General features: G+C 37.9%; 1 long non-coding RNA gene across 1 annotated transcript in view; it reads right to left on the bottom strand.

Moving 5' to 3' along the window:
• Positions 1–14,388, bottom strand: part of LOC116148444 (uncharacterized) — a 1,308,953-nt gene that overhangs the window by 757,578 nt on the left and 536,987 nt on the right. The window lies entirely within an intron of this gene.

Here is a 14,388-nt window from a genome sequence, read left to right as displayed (position 1 = left end):
ATCTAAACCTCCCAAGAACCAGTCTAAATGATCACAGTGAATATCTACTTGTTGGTCTGTCTAGCAACTATTATTATTACCTTTTCTTCTAATAAGCCTTCATTGCTCCTCCACAGGACCACCCCCTTCCCCCAAGTGCTCTTTTTGAAGTTGATTTTATAGCAGCTTCATCACTTGGCTATGTGGAATGTCTCCAGAACGAACCTGCGACTAGTTCACAGCCATGGGGACATCGTTTTGGACGGAACACTGAACCAAGACTTTCTTCTATTCCTGCCACCTGAGAACCTGAAAGATCGTTGTCACAGGAACAACTGGGAACTCTCTCATCACCAGGCATGAAGACGGAGCTCACCCAAAAGAAATAAGAATGACGGGTGGGTCTTGGGGTACAGCATGAATTCAGAATCTCTGAATCAAGCTGCACCTGCATCTGCCACTTTAGCCAGAAGGATTCCCAAAGGACAGAGATGAGTAGAAGTGATAGCAGTACCCCATATCGCTTATGAAGAACCCGTAGCTCAGAAATATCAAATAATTCTTCTGAATGCCATCTGTGTGCATAATACACACACACACACACACACACACACACATATACACACGCATGTATATATGTATGAAGATCCAGTTACTGAAAAGAGAGCTAGACTTTGAATTCCAGAGCCTGTTTTGGGTTCTCTACCTAGATGTGGGTAATTTATTGGTCCGTAAATATTTGTGTGTGAGTAGGTATGTGTGTGTGTGCGCTTGTGTATTCAATACTGAAGATCAGCTTTGTTATAATGACACAATTTAAACACTATTTATTATTTTGAGAATGCCCTGAAGGAAAAGAATCCTAGAAATAAATAGGATCATTTTTTTTTCTCTTTTTAATAAACAGGAGCACTTCATTTCAACACGCATGTTTATTTCCATGGTATTTATCCTACATTGAATAGAAGACTTTAAAGGACATAAGCTCTGAGAAATGATGGCATGGGCTGAAAACACATTTGCAATTTCATATTTATACATTAAATACGTAAATATATATACTTACAAACAGTCATTTTATGCAACATTCAGAATGTATATTGAACTGAATCAAATTTGATTTTAAGATGTAAGAAATGTATTGCCTCTTAGACATTATGAGCCTCTTTTTGAGAGTTACAGAAAGTTGTTAATTTTTAAGTGATTGAGACCAGGCCAGGCTGATGTTGCACATTTAAATGTTCTAAAATGTTGAGTATAATTGATACAATATTAAGTAAAAAGGGTCAGTCCTGAGTCCATCTGCACTTGTACTGATTGTGATTTAGAGATTTCTAATGGGACACTTCTCTCTGTGTGAATCTGCTCACTGTCTCCAGGTGAGATATAATTTCTTGGGAATTAAAGCCAGTGTTGTCTAACTCACCACCACTTTTTCAATGACAGAAACACTGGGAAGTAATAAAGAGTGACCAAACAATGGAACAACCAGATGTTTTTGTTGATGTCACTGGAAGATCGAAATGTACAGGTAATACACAGGAAAGGTCCTTCATGGACTGTGAGATACACAACCTTCTGTGTCCAAACTACACACCAACATAATGCAAACCTCCTTCAGTCCCTACAGGAGCAAACGCTGGCATTTAGAAGGACGCTTTTTGAAAAGCAAGGCTGTGATTGTCAGGGCTATGGAAGGCTGTTCTTCTCAGAATCACAAGTCAATAATCTGAAAAGAGGTTTATATTTCAGATGTTGGGTGTCAATTGTTTCTGTCAACATTGTATTTGCCAGGAAAATCTGTCAAGTATGTATGATAATGTGACAGCTCTAAGCATTGTCTTATGCATGGGAAAAAAAAAAGGTATGGACTGAGTGGCAGTTCTGTATCTCTCAGAAAATACAAGGGAAGAAAAAAAAAAAGAGAAACATATTAATGCCTGTAGGATTTAATTTTCTTTCCACAATAAAAGCACAGACAGTATTATTTGATTATTCAAAGGAGGGTAAGAAGTACAAGAAGGGCCCTAACAAAGCATAACTCTCATTCTAGCAGGTAGATACTAGCAGGTAGTGAAAATCGTCTTGAATAACGAATGTTTCCTCTAGTTTCTGACCTTGTAAAAGTGAGTCTGTACAACAACAGACCAGAGTGCTACCTGCTGTGTGTTTACAAACAAACAAACAAAAAAAGTGGAGCAATGAAGAGCATCTGAAGTGTCATCACTTATGATTTTAGGTAGAGATGTTTAGGTGGTAAGTAACAGGAAACCTAACTATTATTTGCTCCAGGAAGACAGACTTTAATCATCTCACTTGGAGGAAGTTTGGAAAAGGCAGTTGTGGGACTGATCGAGCAATGTCCTGCTTTGTTCTCATTGGGTTTTCACCTTGGGCTTGTGTCAGAGTCACACTGTAGATGTCACAACCCCAGAATCTTATCTTCGCACCAGTGATCTGAGCACAGAGAAGGGGCAAGTACACGACTTTAATTTTATCAGAGAGGAAGACCTTTTGTTGATATCCAAAAAAAAAAAAAAAACAAAACAAAAAACTGCCATTTATTTACTCTCTTGGTCATAACTGTGTCACTGGGCACCCTGAATTAGGAGAGAGGTTGAAAAGTGATTATCAGCAATGGGATGGTCACACCCAGCTCATGTAATTGCCACTCAGTCCACCGCGCTGGGTGCACTGCCGCACTGAACAAGACTGGGGCCCTGTAAGGAAAAATGGCAATTGGAGAGGCAGTAATGGTCTGTGACAGCTATCCAGGAACTATGAACTTCTTTCTATTTCCCATTCTACCTCACACATCTCAACTAGCCTGTTCACGGAACTGGCCTAAACTCTCAACTTTGTAACTCAGATATAGGACACAAAATATGAGAATAAGAATGTGGGAATCATGTCTTTTTCTTAACTGATTCACAGCACTTTGAGGGGGGAGGTGGATTCACAAATAAGGATACATTTAGGTTGAATGGTGGTCCTCAAATGATATGCCCACATTCTAATTCCCAGAAACTGTGAATTTGTCCTTGTTTGAGAAGAGAGTCTCTGCAGATGTAAGGATCCTGAGATGCGATCACCTGGGATTATCTAGGAGAGCCCTGAAGCTCATGACGTTTATTTTATGAGACACAAAGGGGGAGCTTTGACAGAACGGGAGGAGGCACTGTGTCCCCAGAGCCAGAGACTGGAGTAATGCAGCCACAGGCCAGGAAGCCCTTGGCAGCACTGGAAGTTGGAAAAGTCAAGGGACGCGATCGCCCCTAGAGCCTTCAGAGAGAGCACAATCGTTCTGACCCTCTGATTTCAGACTTCCAGTCTGGAATTGCGAGAGAATATGCTTCTTTTGTTTTAAGCCACCAAGTTTGTTCTTTCCTTCTTTCTTCATTCCTTCTCTCTTTTTCTCTCTCTTTTTTTTTTTTTTTTTGGTCTTATCTGCTTTTTTGTATTGGTATTAGAGTTTATATTAAATTAAAATGAAATAATCTGTTAAAGTCTAGAAGAAGTTGTCAGTGACTGTCTGGTCCAGATGACTTTACATGCGGGTTAATTTTGTTGTCCTCGGCATTCACTTGTGACAGCCTTTATGTTTTCACTTGATTCAGTTCTGACAGGGTATGCATTCTACGAATTTCCTTAGTGTTCAAGCTTAGTAGCATAACGCTCTTCCTCTTTTTTTTTTTCTTAAATCTTTGTTATATCTGTAATGATGTCTCCTTGTTAAGTACAAAAGTGGTCAGTTATTTTTTAAACTGATCTGAGCAGAGGTTTGTCTAATTTTTATTAGCCTTTTCCGGAAAAAAAAAGTTTGGATTTTTGATCCTCTGTGTTGTGCGATTATTTTTCTTTCATTCATTATATTCTTACACTTATAATTTCTCAACAACTTCTTTATTTGGAGGTATATGCTGTTCTTTTACCAACATTTTACTTTCTTTGTTAACTTTGGGCTTTTTTCTTTAGCTAAGTCGGTAACTGGAAGCCTATGAATTTTGAAATTAGTGCATGTTCTGTACTGAAGTTATGGTACGTGGTATTTTTATTATCATTCAGTTTTAAACATGTGTAAAATTGCATTATGATTTATTTGACCTATGTAATTATTTGAAAGATTTTTCTTTTTTGTTTCCTTTTGTCTGACTTAATACATGGGAAAAATGTGTTGAAAATATCCAAGTGCGTTGTGACGCTTGTCAGTTTTGCCCCCAGATTATGCCACTATTTGATTATTGCATTTGAGACTATTCTATTAGAAACATATATAAGTTTAGAATTGCTGTATCTTCATCATGAATCATTTTATTGTGTATTATGAGCTTTTACTGTATATAATGCGTCCTCCTCAAGTCCTGGGACTATTCTTAGGTTTTTAGTCTAGATCTACCAGTTAATATCTGTATGATTTTGGAAAGCTTATGTAAACTATTAATAAGAACTAGTGAAAAAACTAATAGGAAATGGGAATGGGCGGGTAAGGTGCTTAAAATTAAGCCTGGGACAAATCAGTGTTATAAAGTGTAACATACTGTATAGCACAGGGAAATATATACAAGATCTTATGGTAACTCACAGTGAAAAAAAATGTGACAATGAACATATATGTGTTCATGTATAACTGAAAAATTGTGCTCTACACTGGAATTTGACTCAACATTGTAAAATGACTATAACTCAATAAAAAAAGTTAAAAAAAAACCACTCCTCAATAGGGAAATGCAAATCAAAACCACAATGAGATATTACCTAGTAGCTGTTAGAATGGTTACCATCCAAATGACAAAAAAATAACAAGTGCTGGTGAGAATGTAGAGAAAAGGGAAAATGTGGGCACTGTTGGTGGGAATGTAAATCAGTGCAGCCACTGTGGAAAACAGTATGGAGGTTCCTGAAAACATTAAAAAAGAAAAAAAAAAAAAAAAGAACTATGTTATGATCCAGCAATCACACTTCTGGGTCTATACCCAAAGGAAATGAAAACAGAGTATTGAAGAGGTATCTACACTCTCATGTTCATCACAGCATTATTCACAATAGCCAAGATATAAAAATGACCTAAGTGTTCATCAGTGGATGAATATGTAGAGTGTGTATGTGGTGAAGTCACAATGGAATATTACTCAGTCATGAAAAAGAAGAAAATCCTGCTATTTGTGATAATATGTATGAAATTTGAGGGCGTGATGCTAAGTGAAATGAGCTAGAAAGAGAAAGAAACCTTGCTTTCATGTTATCACTTAACTTGTGGAACCTGAAAAAAAAGGTAGAAAAGTGGACGCCAAGTTCTGGAGGATGGAGTAAATAGGGAGAAATTGGTAGAAGGATACAAACTTTTGGCTATATCATGAATAAGGTCTGAGGATCTACTGTAAACCATGGTAACCGTAGTTGGTAACAGTGTGTTATGTAAGTCAAATTTCCTAGGAGAAGAGAAATTAAATGGTCTCACAAAAATATACACAGGATGACAGATGTGTTCAGGAACCAGATGGTGGGAACCCTTTCACAAGGCATATGTATATCAAATCACCATGATGTATAATTTAAATATCTTATCATTTTGTAGGTCAATAATACCTTAATAGAGCTGATAAAAATTGAATATTCATTAATTTAACAAGTCAGTCAGCTACAATGGGTAAGACATAATAGTTGGCATAATCGTGAGACTAAAAAAGAGGGAGACATTATGATCTGGCAAAAAAAATGAACCCTACTGTAAGAACTCAAAGATCGACTTTTATGTTGTTCAAAGATTGTGTGTCTTGACCAAGTCACATTAACAACACAGATTTCAAGGTTCTCATCTATCAAATGGGCACAGAGTGCTGTGTGGCTTGAATCACATAATGAATAGAGCAGCAAACTTTGCATGCAGAAAGTGATTAACAAATGTTAGGTAAAACCATGAAGAATTCTTCATGAATAGTCTCTCATTTATTTTTTATAACAACATTCTGGGGGAGATGCTAATTTTCCCATTTTACAGACAAGAAAAGTCGGGCTCAGAGATTACTTAAGTTGTCAGTTGTTGCACTAATATGTAGCAGAGGTGGGTTTGAACCTAATTCCTAATTTCAGATCCCATGCTCTTTTACTACTATGACCTTTGGTTACAGAGCATAAGGTCTAAGATGGTATTTAAATGCCAAATGGCACTGATGAGAAGCAATAAATGATGTCAGAAAGGGAAAGTGCTGATCAATGAAACCTTTACAGAGGAGGTGGAATTTTCCTTCAAGAGGAGGAAAAGATTGAAGTATTTGGTTTAATAACAGTAAAAAGAATCACAAAGCAGGACACGTGGTATGTGTCAGGTTGTATTTTGCAAAAATGACCTTGGCAAGATTGCCAGCTTGGGAGTTGCCATGCTCTCCCGGAACCTTGACATTCCCTATCAAGAGGTGAATTCTATTTCTCTTCCAAAAACTCACTGTACCTTTGGGACTGCTTTAACAAATAAAATAAAAAGAGAAGTAAAACCCCTCGAAGTTTTTCCTTCACATATGGGCTACATGGTATATTAGAGTTCTCCAGAGAAACAGAACCTATAGCATATGTAAATATATAGAAAGAAAGATTTATTTTAAGGAATTGGATCACATGATTGTAGGGGCTGGCAAGTCTGAAAACTGCAGGCCAGGCAACCAGGCTAGAGATCCAGGCCTAAGTGAATGTTGCAGCTTTGAGACCAAAGGAACTTTGCGTGCAGAATCCCTTCTTCCTTGGGGGACCTCGTTTTTCCCTCTTAAGGTATTCAACTGATTAGATGAGGCCCACCCATGTTATGGAAGGTAATCTATTTTACTCAAGTCTACTGATTTCAGTGTTAATCACACCTAAAAACTACCTTCACAGCAACATCTAGACTGGTGTTTGATCAACCAGCTGGGTACCATGACTTAGCCAAGTTGACACACAAAATTAACCATAACACATGAGCTGAGTAAATATAATGTCAATACAATTATAAAACAAGGCTGGACACAGTCTTTGCTATTTTCGCTTTGGCTGTTAGGACTTAAAGTATTTCATTTGTATCAACATTAAGAAACTTATGTATAGATGTTCACGTGTCCATAGCTAAATGATAACCAAAACAATATATTTTGCAGATGAGAATTTCCTTTAAATACAACGGTGCCACGAAATTAAAGCCATCAGCCTCTATTCTAAGACTCCCAGAGGAATGCTCTAATAATATTAATACTTTGTGTTCTTGTCTCATTTTGAATATGGTTTATCATTGGGTGTTAGGATATGTCATTAACAAGCTGAAACTTTGAAGTAGTTTCTTGGAAGATGGCACAGTTGTGATGAGTTTGGACTCTGTTGCCACAGACCTGACTTTGCCCCCTACTAGCTGTGTGTTCTTGAGCAAGTCACTTAACCTTTCTGAGCCTAACAGTTCTCATTTGTAGAAGGATATGATTCGAGTTCCTACCTCATTGAGTTGTCATAAGAATTGAATGGGATTACGTACACACGAGCTGGGCATGGTACTTGGAACAAAATAAATGTTCCATATGTATCAAATACTAATAAAAATAAAATTAATGATTATAGGCAGGCAGTTCCAAGAGCATTTTGCTGTTTTTATTAAGTTCTGGAATTAAATAGCCTTTTTGAGAACCTGACAAATAAATCTATCATGAATATAAGTATAATTTTCATTCTTTCATCCATTCAAAATTCTTATATAAAGCCCTAGGCATTGTCCTCAAGCCCAGGATTTTACTGGTGAAGAAATAAGACAACAGTGTTAACATTCATGAGCCTACAGTTCAGTGAGTAGAAAATAATAATAAATAAATGTAAGCCTGTGGACACATATGGTGATAAGCACTATGTGGAAACCAGCAAGGTGAGGCAGGGTCCTACCTGGATAGGGACATACAAATGAAAGCACCAAAATCGGCAAAGCCTTTGCTATACAGGCCATCAGGGACCCTCATAAAGACTACTCATTTTCTAGTAAATGCAAAAGAAAGCCTTTTTATAATTTTAAGTAGGGAAATGATTATAAACTGATATATATATATTTATAAAATATATATATTTTAACAATTTGTTTCCTATGTGGAAAAGAACTTCTCGGGGAGACAAGGAACCAGAAAAACCAATTATGGAAGGAAGCTGCAGTAAAAACTGAATAGAAGTGTAGGAAAACAGGGGTTATGGGAAATGGATTGGTTTGAGAAATGTTTGTTAGTTGTAAATCACAGGAGTGTGGATACAGGGCTGGGGGGAGTTAAAACAGAAGAAAGTAAAGAAAGATTCTAGATTTCTCTAAAAACTTGGGGAGATGTTGGTGACACAAACTGACATAAATAAGACTGAGGGAAAAAAAACCCTGACTTTTCTTTGTAGGGGGTTGATAATCAAGAGCTTTTGGAGACATGTCATTGTGGGGCGCTAAGAAGACAGCCAAGCAGAAACCCAAAGCAGGTGGACATCTCGGGCATGCACAAGAGGCTTCTACTGCAGGTAGAACTCCTGGTTCCTCGGCATCTATTTGGCACACAAGGTCAGAGGAGCTGGGGGACAAAAGGAAGAACAAGAAAAGAAGAGGCACGGGGTGGATGAGGTCCCTAAGGTTCTCATAACCAATTTCTACCACATGGGTAGCCTATACCAACGGACATTTATTTTCTTTCAGGATTTTCAGCTACAAGCCAGACGTCAAAAGTCAAGGTACTGGTGGGATCATCCTCCCTCTGAAGGCTCCAGGGGAGAATCATTCCTGGCCTCTTCCAACTTGTGGTGCCGCCTGGCATTCATTCACTGGCTGATGGCAACATGGACTCAACCTCCGTCTCTGTCTTTATGTGATCTTTCTCTTTCTGCGACTTCAGTCTCTCTCCCCCTTCTCTTACAAGGACAGCAGTCATTAAATTTAGCATCCATCCTATACCTGGGACGCTCTCAATCAGAAATTCATCACGTAATTACATCTGCAAACACCCTATTTCCAAATAAATTCATATTCACAGCTTAGGATTTGGATCTATCATTTTGGTGGGGGGGGGGTCTATTTAATCCACTACATGGGCCTATCTATAGGAATTCTAGAATTAAAAATTTGCGTAGAGGAAAGAAGAGAAGACTGCAAAGGAGATTAGTAAGATGTTACTTTCAGGGAATGGAGTCGTCACAGAGGCTAAGACCAGCAAGTGTGTCAAGAAGGAGCATGTGGTCAAATTGAGGGGAACGTTGCTTTTTGATGAATAGTAATTAAGAAAATCCATGCAAAACACACAGCATAGTACCTTTTAAGTACTCTAGTACTACTGTTGTTCTCACTGTTGTTGAACAGGAAGGCCCTAAGTTTCTAGAAAAGCATTTGAACCCAGCATTGAAAATTATTCTAGTGGAACTGCCCTGCTATTTGGTTAAGTGATGAATGTTTAAAGGAACTTTAAAAAATGGTCATACTGAATAATGTAATTTTTATCATCTGCATGGAAAAAAATAGAGAACTTAATTGAAAGTCCATTTTAGGATACTCTCAATTAATATTTTAGCTTGCTTAAATTTACTATACATTTTTTCAAAAGGATCAAATAAGGCCTTGATTTGTTAGCAAAAAAAAAAAAAAATGACTGGAGCAATAAATAGAATCTGGATTATGAAGAATAAGAAATTGTGATTTAAATTGTTTTTCTAGACTGTTTCTAGCATATCTAAAATATATATTGGAATATATAAATATTGAAATATATATTGAAAAATATATTAAAGTACATACATATTTCAAGGGTTTTATCTCTTATTGGGGTCATTTCAAATCCCAGTTCTATGAGCAGGACTTGAAACCCATTACGTGTTGCTGAAATTCTTAAGGCTGTCTTAAGAGCTTATGAAGACGTGACATCAGGATATTAAACAATTTTTAACCAAACATTTTAAAATAAAACAGCACAGAACTACCCTGAGCTAATTCTATTTCCAACACTCTAAGCTTGATATTAAGATGCACTCATTTTTCAGCCTGCCATTTGAGTTGACTTGTAAAATTTATGCAAAGTCAACGAAAGGCATTTCCAAAGGAGAGCCTTAGAAGGAATAGGATAGTGACCAGGCATAGTCTTTCAGTAGTAGACTCTACGGATCTTCAAAGGACTCAAGGATGTATCAGTAGGAACTTTGCTCATAAAAAAGCATTTTTTAATAGGACAGTGGCTGTATAGGAAAGAAGTTCTTATACTTTTCCTGCATTCAGCAAATATATATATTATATATGTACATATATATATATTACGTGCACGTCACAGGTAGTGGTAGTGGTCTCCATACTTTTTGGATCATGCATCCCCAAAGTATTTCATGTGTGTGTGCACATATACCAAAGATTCCTCTATCTATTTTAAAATATAGAAACATCAAAACTGTAACTGCTCAAAGATGAAAAATTAATAGAAATAAAATTCAATAATTAACACCCCTGAGCCACATTCATCCAATTTGGGGGAAAACTAACTTGAGGGCCTTAGAAGAGAAGTTAGTCTTCCATAGTGGCTAAAACTGAGGGCTAGACAGACAGGCTGCTTGAGTTCAAATCACACTGGCCCGTGAGTCTTAGACAGGTGTAAGATTATCGAAGATTGCTGGGCAATGTGCTTCTGGAAACCGAATCCATTCTCTCATCTCCCTACATAAAAGGGTACCACTCGGAATTATAGTTGCTTGACTAGAATGCATTTCTAGGTTAGGATGGGGTCCCTCTATAACAGGTGGAAGTACACAGTCATCCCAGCTTGTTTGGGATTTACTCAGTTCAGCACTGAACCTCCCGCCTCCACTTTCTAAATAAACCTGTCCCGGGCAGACCAAGGTGGTTGGTCAGTAATCATGTAACAGAGAAAGATAACGAATACTATACTAACACATCGTGCCTAGCGTACTTAGAATTCCTCCAGAGAGGTTTTCTAAATAAATTCAAGCATTTACTTTAATAGTAATTAAATATAAAGTAATGTTTGAGAAAGTGAGAAATTTGAAGGGGAAATTAAATCTTGCTATTCAACATGTGTTTCTTCAGACCAAACTGGAACTTGATAGAAATGCAGGATCTCTGGTCCCAGCCCCAGAATTACTGGAACAGGATCTACATATTAACCATATCCCCTGGTATTTTTAAGCACATCAAATTTGGGAAGGACTGATACAGAATAGCAAATGACTACCCCCCACCCCCCATTGATTTATACGCATTGCAATTGTGGTTGCATATCAAAAATCACTTGTGCAGCTTTTATACCTACTCTCAGGATAGTCAAGCTTTAGAAGGTCGTCTTGGTGTTACAAGAACACATTAGGTGTTTCCGATTTATAATATAAGCTGAGATCTCTAATTTGGAATAGACAGGTAATTATTTCCTTTGAACCTAGTCACCTTCTTAGACCTCACTGCCATACACAAGAATTATTCCCACTTATTGCCACGATTTAAGCCAGTGGTTCTCATACTACTCTGTGTATTAGAATTACCTGGAAGGTTTGCTATAGTACAGAGTAGGCGCCTCCACCTCCAGAATTGCTCATTCACAGAACTTAGTTTGCATTTCTGAGAAGTTCCAAGAGGACACCAGTACTTCTGGGCCAGGAGCCACCCTTTGAGAACCACTCCACTGGTGACCTGACTCTGAATAGAACGTAACTGGGTTTAAATTTCTGCTCTTACACCCACTAGCGCTGACACCTTGGGCACATTGTTGCTTCTTGTTCTGTACTTTTGTTCCTACATTTGTAACTTGGGGAGAATTGGGGTATGCATCTTATATGTATAAATGAGATAATTTATGCAAAGCATAATGCCTGAGCTTTACTACTGCTTGTAGAGATATTCATCACTTGTCCAAAATCAAAGACCATTGAATTGCTAATGTTATGCATTTTGGCCAATGAATAAGCTTATTCCTCATTGACGCTAGACCTGTACTTTCAAAAAGATCCAAAAGATTCAAAAACAAATTAGCGATGACAAAAATTACATATAGCTTCATATTTTCTGCAGCCTCCAGGCTCATTAGTTTATTAAAGGTCCTGAGAAGTCCTGCTGTATAGAAACCTGTTTAACTTAACATTTTCCAGAATTAAATTTAATTCCTTGAGAATTAATGTTATTTGGAATGTACTTTGAAAAACACTGGCTTAGACAGTTAACTTTCTTTTAAAATGAGATGCTGTATTCTTTGTACGTTGATTTATCAACTTCAGAAAATACTCCCACAAGCTGATCAGTATTTCACTGTGAAGGCAGTGTACTATCTGATACGCAATCTTATGAGAATGGATGAAAGAATGTCACACAACTGAAGGGCGGGTTAAGAACGATGGACAGAAGACATGTTCTATTTGTGTACATAAGACTAAGTGAAAAATGTCCTAACCAGGTCTCCTGTAAAGTCCAGATAATAGTGCTATAACTCACTGTCTGAAGTTTGATAAACCACAGAGTTGATTCCCTAGAACTTAAGCCTAAAATATATTAGAAACAGATCTCAAATTGATTATAAGGACTAATTTTTATTAGATTTAAAGGAATCAAAGGGCTTAAAAGGACCTTAGAGATAACCTATTATTTACAAATGTACACACTAAATGACTCCATTCAGTCTACCATCTTGTTTACTGCTTAGGTGAACTCAGACACACAGTTTTAAGCCTATCTGTAGGTTGATGACTCACCCATCTATAAAACTATGCTTGACTTCATCTTTGAACTCAGTTCACATTGTCTAGCTGCTGATTTGTTATCTCTACTGGGATATCTATGAGGATCTCAAATTTAAGGTGTCCAAACTTAAAATCTTGGCTCACCTAAACCTGTCCCCTCCCATGTTCCCCAAATCCATTTCTTTTGCAGTCTTCTCAGATTTGGTAAATGGGAAGTCCATCTTACAACTTTCTTGTGCCAAAAGTCTCAGAATCATCCTTGATCCTTCCTTCTCACACCTCACATTTAATCCACCACCAAGCCTGTCAGATCTCCTTTCAAATAAACCCAGAATCAAGCTTCATCTACCCACTCTCACTGCTACCACTTACTGGAAACCACCTGCAACACCGCCTAGATTAGTGTACTCATTTCCTTAGTGGTCTCCCTGCTTTCCTTCCTGGGAACCCAACTGTCTAGTCTCACAGAATAGGCAGAAAGATGCTCCTAAAAGGCAAACCTAATACTTGCTTAAAACTTTAAGATGGTTTAAAACTCTCTCACCTTCCTCAGTGTAAAACCCAAAACACGTGTTACAACAACCTCTGAAGCGGTGCCTGTTCTGACGTCCCTCCCACCTTTGACATCATGGACCATTTTCCTGATGACTCACTGTGCCTGCTGCTCTCTGGACTCCTCCTGAAATGCGTCATGTGTATTCCCATTCCAACGCCTTTGTATGTGCTGTCCCATCCCCTCAAATGCTCTTTCCCAGAGAGACCTACACGGCTCAGTCCCTGGCTTGGTTTAGGTCTCTGTGCGATACTGAATACCAAACAGGACTTTCATAATGATGCTTCCTATGCTAAAACTCCTTCTGCTCTCTGTCCTGAACCCTCATAGGTGTTAACACTGTCTTACACACACATTTGTCTGGTTATTATCTATTTTCCCCCACTAGAATGCAATCTCCACAACCATTTGCTTTCTCCATCATCCCTAGGGTCTAGGGCAGATCTGAGCACATAGCAGGCATCAGTAAATATTTGTTGAACAAATGAATGAAGGACCTACTTTATCTATACCGCTAGTTCAAACTCTCACCCACACTTAAATTTTCACCAAATCATCATCTACCCAACGTAAGAGGTATTACTATGATGTTATTATTTCTTTAAGCTGAGTACTCCCATTGGGTCCCTGGAGACCTCAGTGTAGTTGGAACTGTCCCAGTTCTTTTTCTCTATTATCCAACATGTGCATCTTTGGAGCTAGAAATTGATAATATTCCCCCCCCCTTGTTTTTTGCATTTTCTCTGATCGCGGGACAGGACAGAGGAGGCATGGATATTTCCTGGTTAGGACACTGACATCTTACATTCTTCCTTCTATTATGTTTTTCTTCATTTTAGTTCCTTATGGAACCCTTCGCATGACACTCACTCTTACGATCAAGGATCCAATCACACACACTGGGAAGGGCAGTCAAAAACAAAACCCAGAAGAACGACAACTAAATTGCATATTTCCATAATCAACAAGCAAACAGAAATGACCGAAAAACACATTGTGTTACAATATATTACACTTTTTTGCATTAAAGTATCTTCAGTATTTATTGACTTCCGTCCTCCTTACCTGGGCGCCTCTCAAAAGGTAGCAGGCTTAAAATCTTGATGTATGATTAAAGAGGAGGGAAACTGTATGAGTTGAATCTAAAAATAGTCAGGCCTGGTTTTGTT

Source organism: Camelus dromedarius, chromosome 27 (assembly GCF_036321535.1).
Source record: "Camelus dromedarius isolate mCamDro1 chromosome 27, mCamDro1.pat, whole genome shotgun sequence".
In the NCBI taxonomy this organism is placed as follows: domain Eukaryota; kingdom Metazoa; phylum Chordata; class Mammalia; order Artiodactyla; family Camelidae; genus Camelus; species Camelus dromedarius.
Note: the sequence above shows the minus strand (reverse complement) of the source record. Positions and strands in the feature narration are given on the sequence as shown.